Raw genomic sequence first — 24,166 nt, forward strand, 5'->3', positions numbered from 1 at the left:
AATATTTTAGATTATTTTATTGTTCACTTATTAAGTCAGGAAGGAATAAAGTATTTTTACATGAATAATAATATTTGCAATTATGGTAGAGAAGAGGATTCACCTATTTAACAAATATTTTATCATCTTAGGCTTAATTGATCTGAGAGGCACCCTAGAACTCAATATGGGGGAGATGTTATCATGTTCGTAAATGAGTGTAAACATTTAAATGTTGACTCAATATAAAAGAGATATTGTAGTGTCCATAAAATTAAACATTATATCAAATAATAATAGTAATAAAACATAATGTCAACAAATAAAAAAATAAAAATAATAAATGATTCAATTCAATTTTTATAGCATAATTTTCTTTTTATTAGTAGAATTATAAAATATCATAATATGTTTATTATATTAAGATAAATTCAAAAAGAAGGAACTTGATTATATTTTAGAATTTTTTTATGCCTCCCAGCTACAGAAACCCTTACTTCCTAATGGTCATTGCGGAGGGGGTCCCTCCCTCTCCCTCTCCTCCATCGCACCCGTCTCCCTCACTTGAGCAAGAAGCATCAACATTTTATGCTTTCATAGCTTCGTTGCCGAAGAGAGCGAAGATTGCAACACTGTAGTTGAGATTTGTCAAGTGGAATGATGATATTCGGGATATAGCCCTGTTGATTGGAGCTCGAAGGACTTCCTCGAAATATGCTAAGAGAGCATTAATAGGAAAATTCATAGGTATGTGGCCATCCCCTAAATCTATGGAAATATGGATAGATAAGCAATGGAGGTCAATGATGAAAAGGAATATAGCCTTATATGCAGTTGGGAATAGTTTTTTTGCTTTTTTATTTGAGCTTAAAGAGGATAGGGATGTGGTATTTTGAAATGGGTCATATTTCTTTGGTTCAAGGGGAATGTATCTTAATAACATGATGTTATACTTTAATCCAAATGAAAATGTCCCTACATATATTCTAGTATGGGTAAAACTTCCAAGGTTGATTGTCTCATGGCTATAGGGAATGATGTAGGATACTACATTGACAAACCAGAGCCCAAGGATCACAATTTTCTTGTGCAAAAATCAGGATGGACATAGATGTGGAAACATGATTACCAAGTTAAATAAATCTCACTTTAGAATAATGAAAGCACCAATAGATTTTTTATTATGAATAGATCTCATTTAAATCATAGGGCTTCACTCAATGAACCTCTGACATATCATGTGAGTTCGTGGCATACTAAACAATACCCCTAATTTTACTACATATTGGAAAATACCTCTAAAAATCAAATTATTTAACCCCCTAACAATATGAACCTGATACACCTTCCCAATTTAAAAATCCCCTACTTTCACTAGATATTGTAGGTATCCATTTTTTCATTAACATTTTTTATACCCATTTATAATTTTTCATTAACTTTGAACTCCATTTTTTATAGCTTCCAATATAAATACCCTTTACCCCCTATATATCCCCCAATATATTATGTCATTTTTTCCTCAATATATATCCCCGAATATGAACCCATGTGGTATGGTATTTGTCCCCCAGTGAATCCCATGTGGTTTAAATGCAGATACTATCATGAGTATGGAGATTTTTCTCATGATTGTAGCAAGATATCGAGTACTAAAGGATCATATTCAGCAGCCCCTATAGATGGGCAATGACAACCCCAGAAGAGATGGGGGAAAGGCAGAAATATCAATGCAAAAACCCATACTATGAATCGTAATGTGTCCTCAACCTCTTCAAACGCATTCAACGCATTAAGAAACCAGAACGAGAATGGAACAACAGATCCTACAATCGAGGAGGGGGTAAATATAGCAAAAGAGTGTGATGCGGGGAACAGGGAAGTTGAGGAAGGGGAGATCAATGAATAAAAACCTACTCAGGTCCCAAATTCACTTAGATTTGCCTCACTGAAAGGGAGCTGAGGCCCCTCGCAGCCTCAAATTTCAAAATCTCCAAGTGAAAGTGTTGTAGAAGAGATCACAATAGTGATTATGTATCATATGGCTCATAATTTTGTGTGGGAAAACGATAGAAGTATTCAAGAAACTGAAAGTTCTAAGAAAATATCACGTAGACCATAGAGGAAAGTATTTCGTGAAAGATAAACAAAGCATAATAAGAAATTGGGTAATCAAATAGTTATACCATAGATCTTTAAGGGGAAAGGGAATATAGGAACAAATGGATCAGAGGGAGGAGGGATGCAGAACCACACTTCTAAAAAAAAGTGTTATCATGGAATATAAGGGGTCTGGGGAGCCTCGTAAAATTTCTTGTCATAAAGGATTTTCTTAAAAAGGAAAATTCGTGGATATTATTTGTTTAGGAAACAAAATTGGAAGAGAAAATTGCTTTAAAAACAATGGAAACAAAAGTGGAAAGGAAGTATTGTAATTACCCAAAGTTCAAGAGGAGTGTTAGGGGGTTTTTGTACCTTCTGGTCAGAGAAACATTTCTTGTGCATTGAAATCTTTAAGATGTAGCCTTGGATTATGACCCATATGGAATCTAAGGAGATAGGAGAAAGAATACCAGTGATAGATGTATATGCCCTTGTCTTGTACAGTGAGAAAATAGAATTTTGGGACTCTTTAAAAGTAATCAAAGACAAGGGATTGCATCAAAATGTTGTTATTAGGGGTGATTTCAATGCAACCCTAAATTTATATAAAAATAAAGGGGGAAGTATAGTAATGGATCCATTCAGAGAGTGATTGGAAGGTGTAATATATCACTGGGATTTGTTTGATGTAGTTCCCAAATTTGGGAAATATGCCTGGACCAATCCGTGAAAAAGAGATAATCATATAACTTCTATATTGGATAGATTTTTGGTCCATAACAGTTGTTTGTTAAAAGGTTAAGAATTATCAACATTTATGAAATCCCAAGGTGAATCATACCATAGGTGTTACACAGTAATTTGTCACTGTCTTCCTACCAGTCTTCCTACTGTGTCATGAGTTCAAATTAATCATGCTCATGCTCTCTAATGTTGCCAAATGACCCACTTTGCCAAAGTTTTACTATCATCGCGACTGTTATTAAAATAAACGCGCTGATTGGCGCTCCATAACAGACTGAATGCGCTGCCAGCGCGGAAGTACACGTGATTCTCGCGTTGGTCGAATTTCATGAGACAGTGCATCTGTTATTTATATCTAATCGCGCTGATGTGACTTTCTCTGTTATTCAGTAGCGATGTCAGTGCCCCAGTGCAGCTATGAACCCGCGCTGATCCAGTTTGGGCGAGTTTGTTCTAACAGCCGACCTTCCAGATGACTCCAGACCTGGTTGTTGGCCTTGTAAATGTCACCCTCCCTTCTCTGGCATGTTTGTTTCGTCATTTGAGCCACCTTCCTTGGAGATAAGCTCATCCTCCCACCATTCATGGAGACTCCTTCTCCTATTTAAGCCTCCACCATTGCTATGAGCTGCTAGTTTTGGAATTGATAGTGCTTGGAGTGTTGCTGCTAGTGTGTGAACTTGATAGGTAGTTGGTGTGACAAGTGTGGGATTGCTAGAGAGCTTAAGGAAGGTTGTGAAGTGTTTCTTTCTTGTGTAAAATTGTGTGAGAGAGAGCTTTTGTCTTGGGAGATCTACCTCCAAGGGTGAATGCTTAAGAGACTTGCTGGCTGGACCCTCTTGAGAAGGATTCGATGTCAGAACTATGGTTGTATTCTTCTTTGTTTATTAATAATAGATGACTATCATTATGGTTCCACTCTTAATGTCTTTATGATGATGTTTGGGGTATATCTTTTCTGACTGATATATAGTTACATCTACTGGATTTTATGCTTGTGTTTGTATCGTTCTTTGCATGTGCAGGTGTCCGTGCACGAGGATCGTGAGGATTGTGACCAGTCGGGGCAAAGGGACGGGAGCATCAACTCTTCTACAAGTACTAGCGTTGGAATCCAGGTAGGCCTCTATCATTGGTCTTTTATTTGTAATTAGGAACCTGCGTGTTAGCGTTGTTTGATTGTTTCTAGACCTTGTTCAGACTAGTAGGGATCGCCTCTGTCCACAGAGGGGATTTACCTCCACAAAATTTGGCGACTCCATTGGGGATGCTTTTTTACCTTGTTGTTTGATTTGTAAACTTTAGACAGAGCCTGAAGCACGGCCAGATAGCCTTCGAAACGCTATTGCTCTGCATTAGCGAAGTAGATTAAAGCCACTTCAGTCAATCTCCGATTTGGTTTACGAACTGAACAGCTTGGAGCTGGCTTTTGTCCTTTTGTGTTCATTTTTTCCTTGAGTTTGATTTTTGCTCTCTTTTCAAAGTTTGGGGATTGGTTCTCTATTTTTGGATTTTCTGGTTCGATCTGGAAGGTGCCTTGATTGTTTAAAGACTGATTGTCTTGGTTTGGGAGTTTTTAGCTCGATTGTGCCCGTTTTTTAGCTTCAGTGCAGTTTATAATAAAACAGTCGCGCTGCCATCGCATAGCTGTTTCTTTGACTTCTTGATCATCGCGCTTATACACTGAACAGTCGCGACGGTCCTGGAAATCGGACCAGCGCGGTTAGGTCGTGTACTTGCACGCTGACAGCGCTTTGTTGCTGTGTATCACCCGCGCTGATTCCTGTAGAATTGGATTTCTTCAATTCTGCCTCCTGAGCCTATTGGTCTTGCTATCCCCTGCTGTTTTCACTTAGTTTATGACTTGATTTTCATTGTTTGAAGATTGAAACACTTTCTTGTGAGTCTTGTTGAGCGAATCTTGCTTTTTGTGTCTTGTGACCTAGTTTTATCATTCCAATTTCTTTGGATCAGCTTTGCTTGGTTACTCACTTACAAAGGTTCGTTCGTTGCTTGCTTGTGGTTTTGTGAAACCTTCCTCTTCACTTGCTTCTGCTTGGTTGTTTAGGTGATTGTTATTGAACCAGTCTTCGCATTGTTTCGATTACTTCTCACTACCCGGACACAGATCACAGTTGTTTGGGGTCAACCGGTTCTTTTCACATTTGTTTGTTATTATTTCTCAAAAGTTTGTTTAATGCACTTTGCAATCAACAAAAAATCTCTTTTGCTTTGTATTGGTTAATGAAAACTAGAAGCTTTTCCTTTTGATTAATGATTAGTGATCTTAAAGAAAAGATTGTGAATTTCCATTAGCTGCATTAGAGAAGCTGTTTGTTGTTTTGTGATCATTTCGTTTGTATGAAAGCCTTCTAAGTCTCTCGTAATTAGCATTCATCGAATGGAATGACATATTTTGGCATATAGTTTGCATTTAGGCAGTTTTGAGAATTTTCATACGGTAGGGCCTGAAAACCGAAACCTAATTCAAGATCAACCGTAAAATGAACTGAATGAACTTAAAAACGCATTGGAACATAACGCTCACTATTTAGAGGTGTAGGCTAGAGACGTGCTCCGGCATCGTTAAACCTAGTCACTGTTGTTTCACATTACGGTTGGGTGATTCCTCCTTTTGTGACTCGATAGTGGTCTAGCACGGACTTGAGCTCCCATGTACCGTCGCGTATATAGGGGAGACCCCACTAGGTTACCATCCTTTATCCACAGGAAGCCATGTCTGCCGCCTTACAAGCCGTAATGCACCGAACACAGCATTCGGGAAGATTGACTGTCGTACGGGAAGTCCTTGGTTTTCATATGACTACCAAGGTGTATATGCAGTTTTACGGATTTGTTTGGTAAACCCTTGCCTAGTTTCTCTAGAGTAGTCACTTTTGATCCTTTTCGGACTCCTTAAAAGAAAAGGCTCACTTGAGCACTTGTCACTTCGGGCTCACAAAACATTTGAAGGTGACTAGAGTCACCTTTTTGTCTTTTCTCGACTCTTAAAACATGAAAAGGTCAAGTTGTGTCCTTACGTCCTAAAATTTATTCGGCCACGTTCACATTTACCCAGTTAGATCTTGTTTGCGTTAGCTTGAGTAGGCTTCTTTTCGTTATCAATGGAAACTTTTTCGGGGTTCAACAACCCAGGGATCCCCTCTGACGGGAACCCTGGTCATTTCGCTCCTTTTGGAAATGTTGGTGCTCCTTATATGGCAACGTTGTCCCTCTCAGGGTTAACTGTTGGGTTGTCGGTCTGGTTGTTCTCAACCTCTTTGGTCCCTGCCATCTCACCTACTGATCAATCAGTCCCTCCACCTGAACAACATCATGTTGATTCTAAGGTGGACCTCTCCCCTTCTACGCCTGTTTCTACGTCCTCATCTTCTACTTTGCCTGGTGAAATCCTGGATTCAAGTAACCAGGTGGCTAAGAAGAAGAAGAAGAAGAAGACGAAGAAGAAGAAGTCTCATCAGTGAGAGGCTAAAAGTGTAGTGACTGCTCCAAATCCAACTCAAGTCGAGCCACCTTCTGCTCCTCGGCGGAAGGTCAAATTTCCTTGTAGGTTATGCAAGGATGACCATCTTCTTCGTGATTGTCCTGGCATTCCCAGGATCTTAGACGTATGGTCTCGTGATCTGGCTCGTCCCTCATCGTCCTCTGGAGCTCATGGCGATCCCATCCTATCAACTGCCAACATTCAGAAGAAAGGAAAGATTCGAATCCCCTGTAGACTATGTGAGGGCAATCATCCCCTTCACCTTTGTCCGCTCATGGATAAAGCTTCCACTGTTTTGGAAAGTCTTACAGCTTCTTCACCCCAACTTCCTGTTGGTTATCAGAGGCTCTCTTCAAACCCTCTCCCTGCTGACAAAGAGATTGTTTCAAATTATTCTCTTTTCCAAGCCCCTCTTCCCGAACCTGGCTGTGCCCAGCCTGTTCCAGACCAACCATTGGTCGGAAAGAGTGTCGACTCGAGTTCACCACCCGTCGATCACTCTGTTTCGGACAAGCATCACGCCCATGTTCTTCTCATCTCTTCAGATTCTCCTGAGTCCCGAAATGACTCTCCTAACCCAGCTGCTCCCGAAGGTTTTCCTTCGGTTCCTTTAGCACATGGGGGCAATCATACGATTCCCCCACCAAGTAGTTTGGTCGCTTCCTTTGATTGGAATCGCCTGATCGCCGGTCGCCTTCCATCCCATATGCCTTTCCAGATCACAGTACATGCCTATACTAAGGCAGTACCTAGCACTGTTTTGGATGAAGGGGCGTCTGTCAGTCTTATGCCATACACTACTTGGCAAGCTTTAGGTTCCCTCAGCTTGGGCCAGCCACTCAGAATCTGTTGGCCTTCGACGGAGGAGCCTGTCCATCTCTAGGAGTTCTCCCGAAGTTCCCTATTACTTTGGGAGGCAAAACCGTCTATATAGACATCTTGGTTACCCAAGGTGTTTTAGACTTTAGTCTTCTCCTTGGTCGTGACTATGTTTATGCCATGGGGGCCCTTGTCTCTTTGCTTTTCCGTGTGGTTTTCTTTCCACACGACGGAATAATCGTGACTATAGATCAATTATCGTTCTTTAGTCCCCCGATGCCTCCTGCACAGCTGCCACCCCCTCCTGGTTTTTATCCACCAATTGTATCTGCCCCACCACAGGTCAACTACGTGGCTACTTATCCCGTGCCTATATCCAGTGATGATGCCGTCGTGCATGATGTCCTGGGGGCATTGGGTCCTGACTTCCAAGATAGTGTCCTTCCACCGGGAGTGCCATTCTTGGAAGTGAAGACTTCCTATTCATTATGATGAAGTTCGTCCGAAGCATAGTTCGTGTTCCTATGTCAAGCTCCTTAAAAAATGAAACTAGGTTTGGTCGGAGCATAGTTCACTTTCCTATGTCAAGCTCCTTAAAAAATGAAACTGGGTCTGGCCGAGGATAGTTTTGATCTTGTGACGAACTCGCTAAAAAATGAAACAAGGTGTCCGAGGATGGTTTTTGATCTTGTGTCGACCTCATTAAAAAATGAAACAAGGTGTTCGAGCATAGTTCCTGATCTTGTGGCAAGCTCGTTAAAAAATGAAACACGGGTTATGAGGATAGTTCTTTTACTATGTCAACCTCATCAAAAAATGAAACTCCTCCTTTTCCAAATCGAGTCTTTGATTAAGATCTCGTAAAATTCAAGTCGAGTCTTTCATAGATCTCAAGAGTGAACCTTCATTCCATCCACTTTGTTGAATGCAATGAAGCTTGGGGGGCATGTACCTCGATTTGCGTTATTATGCTGGGGGCATGCAAACTCATAACAAGCATAGTTTTTCGTTTCAAGCTTGTGTAAACATGAAACCGAATCCAAGAAAAGTTCTCCATGGTTCAAGCTTGTGTAAAAATGAACCCATACCCATTTTACATCTCGTGATTGTTGTCTTTATCCACTAAATTATGCTAGATGAGCCTTGGTTGTTTCATTCCATTGCCACCATCCCTTTGGCTGATCATATGCTTTCACTTGGTTGTTTTTCCTTTCCTGAGGAACTGCAACGATGAGTGGTTTTCTTAGCCAGCCTCTTGACCATTACATGTTTTGAGTAGTTCCACCATTGCCGGAACCAGTTGCTACCCTTTATACCACTCGTTCCTCTAGGATGAGTCACCTTTAAGCTCTTTTCTGACTCGTAAAATATGAAAAGATTGCCGAGTATTTTTTCCTTTTTGACTCGTTAAAGAGAATAAAAATGGAGGTCTGCTTTTAGCTCTTTTCTGACCGTCTAAATATGAAAAGATTGTCGAGTTATTCCTCTCGACTCGTTAAATGTAAATGAGAGGCGGTCGCCTTTAAGCTCTTTTTTCGACCGTTTAAAACTCAAAAAGATTGTCGGGTTTTTGTCGTTTCAAACTCGTTATTGGCTCCAAAACGACGTGCTTCTGACCGCTTTTCTACTTTTTCGGGTTGAAGTCACTACTCACGAAAAGTACTCCTTGATCATACTGGTCAGGCGGTTCTCTCGAGCATTGTTTTATACTTTTTCGGGCTCGAGAGACACAACTTTACGAAAAAGGACCTCCCTGGAGTTTACTTTTCTGCTGTCTTTTCAGACTCTCTAAACAGGAAAAGACACCGAGTTCTTCCTTTGTCAGACTCGTTAAAACTCAATGACATCGGATTCTGTCAAAATGACGCCTTCCAAGCATATGTTATCCCCGTCAAGCTTGTCATCAAAAAATAATCGGGGTACTCGCCAGAAATGGTGGGGAAAATGGAATCATAATCATTGTCGTGTCGGCAGTATGTCACTCTTGAACATGGCACTTGTCCGCATTCGTGTTTGGGTGGGAACCTCTCATCTTGTTTTACACTGGCCTCCGTGGGTTTGGGTTATCCTGTTTGACTTTTCATCTGCTCATTGACTTGTCACCATGACCCTTGATCATTTGAATATCAATACTGCCAAGTCCACTGTCGTGCCGCCGATATGTTCAAGAGAAGTTGACCTCTACAAGAATACTCAACCTCCCTCTGATACCTCACACAAAATATCTTATCTTTCTCTGTCTCGTGTCGATGATGTGGGAAACATTATGGCCCACCTTCGATCAAGGTCACTTCCTGTCGACTTCAGCTCATTATCTAGGAAGTTGACTTAGAGACTCCCTTCATGTGCCTTAGAGCCTGCATGCCTCAATGGCAGGTTCTTCATGTTCGACGCGAGGTTTTCATCATTGGCCTCCGATCGAATGATTCTGCGGGTGTTCGACGCCAGCTCATTGATTCACACGCCGTAGATTGTACCCATAGTACCTTGAGGACCATTGTCATTATTGGTGGTACCTCTCGTGTCTGTTAACAATTTTCATCATTGACTGGTAATCAGACGATGTTCTTGCATGTTCGACTTCAACTCCCATATTCACATGCTTGGACTTGTACTTTGTTTGGGTCGAGATGGAGCGCAAGACCCTGGGTTTTCTCTATTGAAATCCAGGCTGCGATTTTGTGGATTATTATGATCATGACATGACTCATTGATGGATGGCTGCGCCCATACCTGAGTCTTCATGGATGGCTGCGACCATACCTTTATTATCATCATGGTCTCTTTAGCTGGGTGGCTGCGTCCATACCACAGACCTCCTTCGTATGTCTCTTGGATGGCTGTGCCCATGCCTGGACTACATGTAATTGATTATCAGAGATATCAGTTGTCCATACGTGCAGGTTCTTCCTGGTGGTGTTCTGATTCAGCGAGTTTTGTAAAGAATTTCACCCCTCCCACTCTCTCGGGCTTCATGCTTTAGGGGGCATCTGTTACACAGTAATTTGTCACTGTCTTCCTACCAGTCTTCCTACTGTGTCATGAGTTCAAATTAATCATGCTCATGCTCTCTAATGTTGCCAAATGACCCACTTTGCCAAAGTTTTACTATCATCGCGACTGTTGTTAAAATAAACGCGTTGATTGGCGCTCCATAATAGACTGAATGCGCTGCCAGCGTAGAAGTACACGTGATTCCCGCGCTGGTCGAATTTCATGAGACAGCGCATCTGTTATTTATATCTAATCTCGCTGATGTGACTTTCTCTGTTATTCAGTAGTGATGTCAGCGCCCCAGTGCAGCTATGAACCCACGCTGATCCAGTTTGGGCGAGTTTGTTCTAACAGCCGACCTTCCAGATGACTCCAAACCTGGTTGTTGGCCTTGTAAATGTCACCCTCCCTTCTCTGTCATGTCTGTTTCGTTATTTGAGCCACCTTCCTTGTAGATAAGCTCATCCTCCCACCATTCATGGAGACTCCTTCTCCTATTTAAGCCTCCACCATTGCTATGAGCTGCTAGTTTTGGAATTGATAGTGCTTGGAGTGTTGCTGCTAGTGTGTGAACTTGATAGGTAGTTGGTGTGACAAGTGTGGGATTGCTAGAGAACTTAAGGAAGGTTGTGAAGTGTTTCTTTCTTGTGTAAACTTGTGTGAGAGAGAGCTTTTGTCTTGGGAGATCTACCTCCAAGGGTGAATGCTTAAGAGACTTGCTGGCTGGACCCTCTTGAGAAGGATTCGACGTCAGAACTATGGTTGTATTCTTCTTTGTTTATTAATAATAGACGACTATCATTATGGTTCCACTCTTAATGTCTTTATGATGATTTTTTGGTTATATCTTTTCTGACTGATATATAGTTACATCTGCTGGATTTTATGCTTGTGTTTGTATCGTTCTTTGCATGTGCAGGTGTACGTGCACGAGGATCGTGAGGATTGTGACCAGCCAGGGCAAAGGGACAGGAGCATCAACTCTTCTACAAGTACTAGCGTTGGAATCCAGGTAGGCCTCTATCATTGGTATTTTATTTGTAATTAGGAACCTGCGTGTTAGCATTGTTTGCTTGTTGCTAGACCTTGTTTGGACTAGTAGGGATCGCCTCTGTCCACAGAGGGGATTTACCTCCACAATAATAGGTAAATTTTTCTTCATTTGGAAAAAATTGAAAACATGGGTCCAATCCCATTCAGATTCAATCTAGCTTGGATACAAGAGGAAGGAGTGACAAAATTGATAAAGCAAGCTTGGATGTCTCCTATAAAATGCTCTCCAACCTTTGTTTGGGAAAATAGAATTTGGTTAGTTAAAGATGCTATAAGTAAATGGCTGAAAGATAAATTCAAACATCCAAAAAAATTAAGAAGAGAGTTAGTCACTCAATTAGAAGAACATCGTAGGATGATTGAAATAGAAAACATGGAAGAAGCACATCTATAAAAGGAAAAATATCTCACCATGAGAATATTCGCAATAAGCAAGAAAGAGGACTCAAGAGGAACTTTGGAGGTTAAAGTAAAAAATTTTATGGCCAAAGGCTAGAAAATAAAATACCACCTTCTTCCACAAACAAGCCCAAGCCCAAGAAACTAGGAATCAAGTCAAAGAAATAGTTCTAGAAGGAAAAGGAATCACCTCCTTTGAGGACATCAAAATGGAAACTTTCAATCACTTTAAATATTTTTATACGACTGAGGAAATTCTAATGGATAAGGAAAATGGATTCCTTCGAAACATTGATCCAGTAATATCTTCATCAGAGAATTTGGAGCTAATCAAGCCATTAGAAGAGGAATAAGTGAGGAAAGTAATATGGGCATTAGATCTAGATAAGGCTCCTAGAATATATGCATTTACAATAATATTTTATAGATCCTTTTAGTTCCTTATTAAGATATATCTCCTTCGATTGTTAAATAACTCCAGAATAAAAAAGAAGTTGGGTGGCGGTATAAATTCCTCTTTCCTCGCCCTCATCCCAAAAGAGTCAAATCTTGTTAACTTTTCAAGATCCCTTCCTATATTCTTATGTAATTCAACATATAATATCTTAATGAAGGTGATGGAAAATAGGTTAAAGAAGCTACCTCCCTCTCTCATTGCTGAGAACCGAGGTTTCATGCAACACATGAACATTTTGGACAACATTGTTTTGGTGCAAGAAGCAATTCATTCAAGTAAAGTGATCTAGTTTAAGGCAGGAATGAAATGAAATATATATTTAAACTAAAATACAAATCTACAATTAAAATTAAACTTCAATTCATTGATAACAAAATACTGAAAATTGTTTACATGTAGAATGGAAATAAACTAGCTCGGGCAATGGTAACTTATCTCTGAGAAGAGATGTGGTAGCTACATGCCTCTACACTATGTTACAATGAGTCTCACAGGCCTTTTTATTATTGATAAATAAGGGAAAATTCCAAACATCCAAAAACCTAAACCTAGGAGATGAAGAGCCAAACGTGTGTGGGCCCCGTTGTGGTTAGTTGGTACACCAACTTTTCGGGGTTGTGACTTTGGTATACGACACTTGTTTGACATGTACAATACCTCATTAGAAATATTTATCTGAGGAATAAAAATTTAAACTACAAAACCCTAACTTAATCTATGATTTTTCTCATTTTCCAAAAAAAATGTTGTTTAGGGCCTCAAAATGGCTCTGGAAGTTCAGGACTCAAAAAACTACCAAAAATAGGAAAGTGTGCTACAATTAAGGAAAGTGAAAGAAATAGGGTTGGGGGTCCAAGTGGAATAGGTGGGTGGCCACTAATATCCACCTGGATCAATCCTCCCTCCTTAAGAAGCAATGGTCCCCATTACGTTGAGTGCCTCCATGAGATGGGGAAAATGCCTCCATAAGATGGGGAAATTTTTGCTGAACTTGGTTCCTGGTGAGCCACTTGCCTTGGTGCAAGAGTTGCCCAAATTTGACAACTCGATACAATTGGATCTTATGTTTGTGATTGTTAATGATCTATGTGTCCATGATAAAATCAGTTATGGCCTATTCAATGTAGTATGGGTTGAGCTCTACTAGTGTCAATTGCTAAACAATGTCTAATGCATCCAGCAATGGTGGAAAGTATGGCCAAAGGTTTTCCACATTTAATATAGGGTGCAAGCTAAGGAATTTGGGGATAATGAGCTCAAAATAATTGTCTCCCACTCCTTGGTGATGGTTTAAGACTCATATCAGAGTGGTTGAAGCTTACGATGGGCTCCAACGAGGCGCTTTCTCTATAGATGTAACCAAACTTTTTTGTTTACTTGAAACTTATGGGGCACCTTATGTTGATCATGACATTGTTTTTATTTGGAATTGGATTTCTCCAAGATGTCATGAACCTATTGGCGTATGTGTTCAATGCGCTCAATAAACCTAGTGGCTTTATCAACATTTAACTGAACATGGACATAATTTTCCTATGTAGTTGCAAAAGGTAGTGCAACATCAAGGGGACATAATGGTTGAAATATTAGACCCACTTCAAATGGGTTATGGCCAGTCGATCTATGGAGAGATATGTTATAGATGTGTTGCACATATGGAATAATCTCATCCCATGTCTATGGACGCTTAGAGTTGTACATGTGTAGTATGTGCACAATCATCATGTTGATCACCTTTGCTTGGCCATCGGTTTGGGAGTGGAAGGGAGTCGACTTAGTGAGCTTGGTGTCCAACAATGACCAAAGGCTTGGCCAAAGCATGCTTAGGAACTGGATGTCATGATATGATATAATGGTTAGTAGGATCCCAAAATGTTACCACACTATTCAAAGAAGATTCTCACAGTGGTCTTTGTTGTGATACTCTTCTTGCAGGTAGGCAATATGGTCATCTTAGAAAATTTGTCGATGACCACAAATACACAGTTGTTTCCATGCTTAGTAGAAGTAAGTCCATACATATAGTCCATGGAGATGGATTCTTAGGGCTGGCTAGGATTAGAAATAGGAGTATACAAGCATTTCTTCTTAATAGTAGTCATCGATAGTGCATGATTTGATGTATTTTCCAACATCCTGTCGGATATTTGACCAATAAAAATAATTTTGTAGTCTTACCATAGTTTTCTCCACACCAAAGTGTCCTGTGACCTGACTATAGTGCTCCTCCTAAATTTGCTTGGCACACTCACTTGAAGGAACACAAATGTGGCCCAGGTAGCATAATAATGCATCTTGGAGGTGGAAGTCTGGAACTTGCTTGTCACCCACTAGCATTTGGTATGTGGTGGTGAACTCTAGATCATTTTTATATAGTTGCAACCATCTAGAGTTTTCTTTGCCACAAGAGTTGAAAACAGTGGTTAGTGTTGCAATTGATGGTTGACTAGGGAAATCTGCAACATGATTGGTGTTTCCCTTCTTTTATTTGATATTCAAATGGAATTGTTGCAAATATGTGGACCACTTTTGATGGAAATCGTTCTGCAACTTCCCTTGGGTATATATAAACTTAAGATGATGGTGATCTATGTCGATGACCATCTCCTTCCCCGGAATGTAATGTTTCCATTGTAGGCAAGCATGCATGATGGAATACATCTACTTATCGTAGGTGGGATATTTCCGAATTTTGTTGGAAAGTGTCTCACTGTGATAGGCCACTGGATGCCCTTGTTGGATGAGAACTACACCAATAACATAGTTAGAGGAATTTGTCTCAATCTCAAATGGTTTTTGCAAGTCTGTCAATGTGTGTATTCGTGTAGAGTAGAGGCAGTGCTTCAACTCAACAAACACCTTCTATTGGGACTCAGACTAGAAAAACATTGCTTTCACTCCACCCATAGTAACTTGACTCAAAGGCCAAGTGATATGAGAGAATTCCAACATGAACCTTCGATAAAAATTGGCAAGGCCCATAAAGCTGCAAAGCTCTATTAGAGTGGTCAGGGCTGTCCAATCATAAATGAATTGGATCTTAGTTGGATCCACATGCATGTCTTGATCATCAATATTGTAACTATGATATTGGGCTTGTCTCGTGCCAAAGGTGCATTTCTCCAAGTTGGCACATAGTTTGTGTTGTCGCAGGGTTTGAAGGACCTATCGAATGTGTTGCAAGTGTTCTTCCAAACTCTGTCTAAAGATGAAGATGTCATCTAGATATACAACCATGAACAAGTTGGTAAAGGGCTGTAAGATGGCATCCATTAGCCTCATAAAAGTTGTAGGGGAATTTGTCAACCCGAAAGGCATGACCAACCATTGAAAAAGGCCCTCCTTGGATTTGAAGGCGATTTTCCATACATCCATGGGTTCTATTGGAACCTGGTGATAACCAGACTTTAAATTGTTTTTTCTAAAATAATTGGCCCCTTTGAGCTGGTCAAGAAGGTCATCAATTCATGGGATTGGATACCTATTCTTGAGAGTGATTTTATGTAGTGCTCGATAATAAATGCAGAGTCTCTAGGTCCCATCTTTCTTCTATACAAATACAATCGAGCTCCCACAAGGTGAGGAACCTAATTGGATGTTCCCTTTTTGCAAAAACTCTTGGACCGGTCACTTGATTTCTTCATTTTCTAGAATAGAGTGGCAATATATCAACCCATTGGGTAGAAGTGTTGCGGGATTCAGATCGATCGAATGTTTGACCTGACGGTGTGAAGGTACCCCTGTGGGCGACGAGAAGATGTCCCTATATTCTTCCACAACCTTATCCACTTTCTTTTGTTGCGTGGTGGAACCTTTCGTGTGGGCCATGGAGGTGTCCATGATCTTCCCCTTACTTCGAGAATGAATCAAATAGAAAATAAATTTCCTAGTTTGGGAGATGATCTTCTTAGAAAATTATATATTACCAAGAAATGGAACACATAACATATTGCAGAAACACAAATACATAAATGCAAAAAAAAAGAGACACAAATATGTGAGGTTCACCCAATTTGGGCTATGTCCGTGGATAAACAACGAGTCCTTCCTTTTATATTATCCAGCAAAATGAAGAGATACAACCTACAACAAATTTGTTGTAATTTCCTCTTCATTCTCACATAGCCTCCTCTCTCTCTCTCTTAGAATAATAATTCACAACCACAATAAAATTCCCTCATATAAAATAAGGGTTGCCTTCTAGGGAAAAAACCCTAAATTAATGTAACTCTATCGTCATATCATTCGCCTAATGAACATCCCTGATTGAGTAAGAAATTATGATATTTTACAAAGAAAATTTTCATCTATTTTTAGCTTTAGGGGCACTACTCCTGAACCCCCACTGGGGGGGCCCTTTAAAAGTAGATTTCTCCCCCCTTGGACCCACTTGGTGTCTATCATACGCGTGGTTTTGCTAACCCATTTAGGAAATGGGGTCTAACGTGACTTAGACCTCTAAATCAAGAAGATAATCAGGCTCCACACCCAATAATCTACCACTTGGAGACTTATTATAGAAACTCCACCGCTGCTTCATTTGTTGTACAATGCTTCCAATTTGGACCTAGTTGTTTCTAATCTTCATAATAATACTTAAATACCAATTGAAACTGGGCAGGATCTCAGTTTCTCCTTGGTTACAACTTTTGTTAACATGTCTGCAAGATTCTGGCTAGTGTGTATATTTTCCAACTTCAACTATCCATCTTCCAACACTGACCGTATGAAATGGTACTTGAGTGGTATGTGTTTAGTCTTGGAATGGAATGTTGAGTTCTTTGCAAGATGAATGGAATTATGGCTATCACTGTGTAACCTTCCAATCTCTTGCTTCTTGCCCAACTCATCCATAAACCTTTGTAACCAAATCATTTATTTACTAGCCTTTGTAGTAGCAACATACTCTTCTTCCGTTGTTGAAAGTACAACAATTTTTTGCAATTTTAAAACCCAACAACATCTACCCAAAATCTACAACCTACAGTAAACACATACCTTTTGGTGCTCCCCCTATTATCTCTATCACCTTCCATATTTGCATCAACATATCCATGTAGAGCAATGTTTGAACCACCAAAGCATAATGCTTGGTTTTTGTTACCTCTCAAATATTTGAGAATCCACTTCACTGTCATCCAATGCTCTTTTCCTGGATTGTTCATATACATGCTTACAAATCCCTCTGCATGTGCAATATCAGGCCTTGTGCAGACCATTGCATACATTAAGCTTCCAATTGTTGATGCATATGGAAATTTACACATATAATCCATGTCTTCTTGGGTCTTGGGACACATCTCCTTAATTAGCTCGAAATGGCTAGCCAAAGGTGTACTAACTGGTTTTGCATTCTTCATATTAAATATTTCCAAAACCTTTTCTATGTACCCATTTTAAGAAAATGTTAATTTGAAATTTTTCCTGTCTCTAGTTATTCTCAAATCAAGGATTTGTTTTGCAACACCCAAATCCTTCATTGCAAATGAATTTTCCAATTTTCATTTGAGCACATTTATTTCCTGCATGTTAGACCCTGCAACAAGCATGTCATCTACATATAGTAGCAATATAATATAGTTTCCATCATTTTGTTTCTTATGATAGACACAATGATCAGAATGACATCCAATATAACCTTGTTCAAATATAAAATTGTTAAATTTTAGATACCATTGCCTTGGCACCTTTTTTAGGCCATACAAGCTCTTCTTCAACCTGCACACTAATTTCTCCTTCCCTTTGACCTCATACCCTTGTGGTTGCTGCATATATATTTTTTCCTCAAAATTCCCATGGAGAAAGGTTGTTTTTACATCTAACTGCTCAAGACGTAAATCTTCTGCTGCCACTAGACTTAAAATAGTTCTTATTGAAGTCATTTTAACAATAGGAGAAAAAAATTCTTCAAAGTCTATACCTTTATTTTGTGCAAACCCCTTCACCATAAGTCAAGCCTTATACCTTATTTTTCCTCCATCTTCTTCCTTCAACCTATAAACCCATTTATTCTACAATGATGTTTTACCTGCAAGAAACATGACTAAGTCCCATGTCTGGTTATGCATCAAAGAGTCCATCTCTTCTTCCATGGCTTTCTCTCACTTCTCCCTAGTTTCGATCTGCATTTCTTCTTCATATCTTTCCGGTTCACCAAAATCAATCAACAATACATAATATAATGAAGGAGAGTATCGTTCAGGGGGTTACTTATCCTAGTCGATCTTCTAAGACCAATTTTAGGTGTTTGAGGTTCTTTTTGTATTTGTGGTTGTTTTTGTTGTTGTGGTTGCTGATAATTATGATTTTCAAGCACCTTTACTTTTTTTGTGATCTCATCAAGTACTACATATTATTTTTTTTCCTTTTCCTATCTCTTTTCCTGCATTTGATCCTTATACAATACATTTCCATTGAATATGACATCTCTTCTCCTAATGATTTCGTGATTTTCATAATCATATAAGAGATAACCAAAATCATTAACATCTGTTGTAGGGAAAAGTATCCGACTCGGATGACCCTATCCCACTCTAAGGGTGATAGTACCTCAGCAACAACTGTAAAGAAAACTACTTAAGGTTTACTTCTTTACGAAAGCAAGAGAGAATGAGGAAATGCACTAACCGTTGCCTTGCGCTTAATGTCGAATCCAAACTCTTCTCTTTGGATGCTTGCTCCCAGCTCCTTGCTCTTTTGCTGGCCCAGCTACAATGAGATCCTGCAAAATAACAAAGAAGGAAACTACAAGAAGCATGCAATCATAACTGATTCAAGGATTAGCATAAATCAAATATACAATTATCACAATATATCATTGAAACAAGTGCATATAGAAGAACCTCAATAGCTTTTATTAATGAAGAAGTAAAGTTCTGAGAGAGTTACAACCATTGAAGGCCCCAATCCAGCAACACCTCCCAGCAGAAAGAATTTCTCCTCTTCACCTCCTTCAAGCAATCACCCAATAGCTCTATAGTGAAACCAACAGCATATCATTACTTTGCACAAAATTCCAGCCTCCTGAGCTCATAGGAGAGAGCTCAATATATAGATGAATTGAGAAAGGATGAGTCAGCTTGCAACTGATGTGTAGCTGCCTTGTGTCCTCTCTCTCTTCAGTTGATCTTCAGTTCTTGAGTCCACTTGGACAACCTTGCTTCCACTTGGAGAAACAGAGCCTCTGACTCATCACAAGGCGAAATCCCTGATCCAAGTGTCATTTTTGGAAGATTCCAGAGCAATGACTCAGTGTGCCACTTGTCCCATCTCGCTCAGCGCAGGTGGCCTTTGTTCCACTTGCTTTGCAACGCAGGTACACCATGGAGGAGTTGAGTTTCAGCGCAGAAGCCTAGTGGAGCACCTGCTTTGATTTCAGGATTGCTTGTTTTTGAGTGTTTTCAGGTGGAGAACTGATCTGAGAGCTGTTGGTTTGCTGACCTTGTTCCTCTAGGGGTAGGAACATCATGTTTAGGGACTTTGGATCCCTTGGATTATTGACAATTCATGCCTGATGCTGCAAGGCACAAAATTGTCTATAACAGATGCCCCCTAAAGTATGAGGTCGTTTATCGGGTGAAATGCTTTATTAGGAGGATCCGAAGTTCATTCAATCTGCTGAGAAGTGTCCTGTAATAAGATACAATACAATACATTATTTTTCATTCTTTTTCATGATCTAGCTGAGGCGGGCATTCCCATGCTCAGCTTTATAAATACATTTTGGTACATAGAACAGACGATCGTCTGATGATAGACTGATAATTTTCTGCTGAAATTATCATCCTTTGAGAAGGATGATCATCTGCTGCAATGATGTACATATCAAATGTCTTTATATCCTGAATATATATCGCAGCCCGGATGGATGAAACTAGATCCGGGGTCTTCAATCTCTTCTGATCTTCACTCGATGTACAAGTCAATCCATGTGAGAATTTCTTGAAGTCGAACATGGAAAGACATCGCTTGATTACCGGTCAATGATGTAAACCGTTAACAAGCGCGAGAGGAATCACCGATAAGGATGATGACCCTCAAGGTACAGCAGTACAATTCACATGGTGGGAATAAAGGACTTGGCGTCGACCACCATGCAAAATCTTCTGGTCGAAGGTCATTGATGTATACCTGTCGCCGGAAGTGAGAAACTTGCCATTGAGGCATGCAAGCTTCAAAGTACTGAAGGGGGTGTTCCTAGATCAACTCCTTGGATAATGAGCTGATGTCGACAAGGAGCGATCCGTCAAAGGAGGGCCTTAATGAATCCCACATCAGTGACACGGAACGGAGCTAGTGATTGTGATGAGGTGAAAACAAACTGTGATGTATGATTCAGGGTGGCGGTCATGAAATGGATGAAGGACAATGTATGGCAGTGGATGGGACTCGATTGACTCTTTGCAGAACAACATCTCTTGAACATATAACGACACTGATGTGATGGATTGGTAGCATTACCCCAAATGTGGATGGTGTGGCGAGGACCATGGTGATGAGACCGGTGAATGAAACAACCCAACCCGATGTGATACGGAGGACAAAGTGTCATGTTCAAGAGTGACTTGCTACCATTAAAGCTGTGAGGTTCTCCCAATTTTTCCCCAGTCATTGCTGACCAGTACCTCTTTATTTTTATCAAGCTTGAGGAGGATAACATATGCTTGTTCTATAACCTGCCCTTCGGGCAAGCCCATCGCTATGTTTTAACGAGCCTAGCGATAGGGAAACTCGTTCTCGTCTAAAGACAAGTTTGTCGCTATTTAATGAATTTAACGAGTCTAACGACAAGGATAACTCGGTCCTTTTCATTTTTAGAGAGTCTGAAAAGGTACATAAAGTCAACTCCAGAATTCCTTTTTCGTCATCTAATCCCTTAAGTCCGAAAAAGTATAAAACAATACAGAAGGGATGAATTTTCGATTGCTTTAACGAGCCGAACAAAACAAGCGCTCGATCTTTTTGTGCAATAATCCCTCAGGTCCAAAAAGATTAAAATCTAGAGGAGGGATAGCTCTTCCGGTCGTTTAACGAGCTAGAAGGCCAAAACTCGGCAAACTTTTCATATTTTACGAGTCAAGAGAAAAGAGCTCAAAGAAGACTCGTCTTTTGAGGAACGGGTGATAAACAGGGATAGCAGCAGATTCCAGGTACAGGTTGGAATTTTCCAATCACGGCAGTGTCACAAGGATGGCTAAGTGAAATCACTCTTCGCAGCTGTTCCTCAAAATGGGTAAACAAACATATGGAGATGAACGATTGGCCAAATGAACGAATGGAGGTGAGACTGCAAGAACACGACCAAGGGCTTTAACATGGCTGTCAAAGGTTACATTTACCAAGGTTATTTACCGGTTCATTTTTTCTGAGTGAGCTTGAACTCTAGGGGAAGATTGCTCACAACTTATGTTTATTTTTTAACGAGCATGAACTATGTGCTAAAACTGCTCGGATCTTGCGTTTATTTTTTAACGAGCATGAACATTGCTAAAACTGCTCGGTGATGGATGCCCCCAGCATAATAATGCAGACGAGGCATATGCCCCCTAAACCTTAAGGGGCAGTTCATTTTTTAACGAGCTTGAATGCGACCAAACCTTGCTCGATTATACCAGTCATAATACAAGGAACGCCTCAGGTGAGGTAGTCATTTTTAAGGAGCTATACCTCACTAGTTACTCCAATTTGGCAAGTTTTAACTTTTGCCCCACATCCTTTGTTTATGCAAGCTGGAAACGGCTAATCCTACGAGTTTAACGGGTTAGACCTACAGGTTTAAAGGGAGGACCTAAAAATTTAAAAAAAAAAAAAATAGTCGTCCCGTGCTTGCACTCCAAAAGGTTCGCATGCCCCCAGGTATAAAGTATAATTTCAAGGCTACCCCTCCTCTGTCCCACCTCTGTTTTTCTACTTGTCGTCTTGCTATATTTTTAACGATACTTGTCTTCTCGTTATTTTTCGGTGCCGATGGTACTTGTCTTCCCATCAGTTCACTTTTTTATTTTTGCAAGATCGCAACAGATAAAACATTGGCATTACGGAGGGAGGTTTGCCTCTTACTTATTATCCGAAAAATGGTTTTGTTCGCTGCCGCAAACTAAACTCTCTTTTTTTTTCGGCGATGTCTATTACTAGGTTGCTAAGGATGGTGACTACTTGTTGCAGCAATTTCATCTCTTTCTTTGGAGGCTGCCCCTACTTATCCTTCAAAACATATGTTTCAATGGGTGAGGCTTGCCTTCAAAGATGGTGGCTACTCGCCGCCACAAATGGATCTCCTCCCTCAGGAGAGCCTACTTTTTAGACAAAGGGAGCGAGAAGCTGATTATCTCACTCACATAACTTTGACAAAAGAACTTTATCCTAGAACAACCCTCTCTTCCTTCCTTCGGACGGGGTATGGACTAGTCCCATTCTTCTGCGGAAATTAACTTTATACCCAAGGTTTTCTCTGCCCAAGGCAGGCCAGGGTGCATGCCCCCTGGGTCCTAGTTACATCTTTCTGAATCACTCGCATTCATCGGGAAGTAGAACCGGGGGTGGAGGCATTCCTTGAGTGAATAAACCGTTAAGGGATGGTATTTGACTATTTGCGATGCGTGATCCTGGAAATGAAAGTTGGTCTACGAGCTTGACCATTCTTCCTTCGTGCGGAAAACACATAACTCTAAAGAGTGAGGACACTATCGCCTCCATGCAATATATATAGTCTCGTCCAAGGAGTAAGTTATATACCAAGGGTCCCTGGATGACCATGACGTTCATATGAACTGTCTTCCCTTTCAATGTAATGGGAACATTGGGGAGAATCCCTAACAGGTGACTGGTTCCTTTATCAAAACCCGATAGATTTCTCATCTCAGGTAAAAGCGCCGGGGAACCCAGTGCTTTCCAAGCAATAGAGGAAAGGATACTCACAGATGCCCCTTCATCAATGATAGTTCCAGCCATCACCATTCTGTAGATTTGGACGATGATTCTGAATGGGATACTGGCTAGTAACCGGGGTCTGCCTAGTTGATTCCAATCAAAGGATACAACTAGGTTGCTTGGTGGTGGGACCGAATACACGGCCGGATATGACCCTGACGATGTTCCTTCCTGCGATAAAGGAATGGGCGCATTGCCCTGATGCTCATCAGAGTCTGTGTTGATGAAAAGAATATGGACGGTGTCATCCTTATCCTCTTCAGTGAGGGTGTCATTTGAAGATGGGTCTTCAATGACGAAGTCATTTGAGGATGAAACCTCTGAAGGAAGAACCGGGTCAACTGCCGTTTCGACCTTTAGACTTTCGTCTGGTTTGGATTCAGTAGGTTCATTCTCAATGACCGACACTTCAGCTGACCACTTGATCGGGCCAGCTGGATTTTCAACTATCGAGGGACTTGGCACGAGTTTTTGGTATCCAGGAGGAAGTCGTAACGGTGAAACCGGACGATCTTCCAAAACTCTCTTCGCCTCGTCTAAGAATGGACATCGGTGGATGGCGTGATCGCCTTCACACAACATACAGGGTGATCTTGGTCTCCCTTTTCGTCCTTCACTCTCGCTAGTTGACGGAATGCAATCAACATGTCTATCAGAGGTTGATGCTACCGGATTGTGCAACCTGGGGGACCATTCCCTTAGTATCTGGGGAATACAAGGACAGTCACGGTGGAAGTGGGTCCCTTTGCAAATGACACATGGCGATTTAGGCCCGGTCGGTGCAGTGTGTGGATTTTTGTCAGATGTCTTTTGCTTGCCCCCAGTCGCCTTCGCCTTAGGCTCCTTCTGCTTCTTTTCTTTCTTCTTCTTCTCCTTCTTCTCCATGGGAGGCTGACTTTTGCCGGCTCTACCTTGCGAAGATGAAGGATCAGAGGAAGAACTGTAAGAAGTGGAAGGCTGGTGGGTAGCTCTAGACTGGTCTGACTGTTGATTCGACTGCTCAGGATTAGTGGCGATCTGAACTACATTAGTTGAAAAGAGCCATACAGGTAGGCCAATTGTCAATCCTGGAAGTGATAATGTGGCCATATGAGGCGCACCAACATCTCCCCAAGAGGAGAAGGGATTGGGACTTCCGCCAAGGTGACTTCCTTGGTTGGTGGGCTCCATACTTTTCAACTGAA

The sequence above is a fragment of the Pinus tabuliformis genome, chromosome J (assembly GCF_031772625.1).
Source record: "Pinus tabuliformis cultivar Carrire ecotype Pingquan chromosome J, CPIR1, whole genome shotgun sequence".
Lineage (NCBI taxonomy): Eukaryota > Viridiplantae > Streptophyta > Pinopsida > Pinales > Pinaceae > Pinus > Pinus tabuliformis.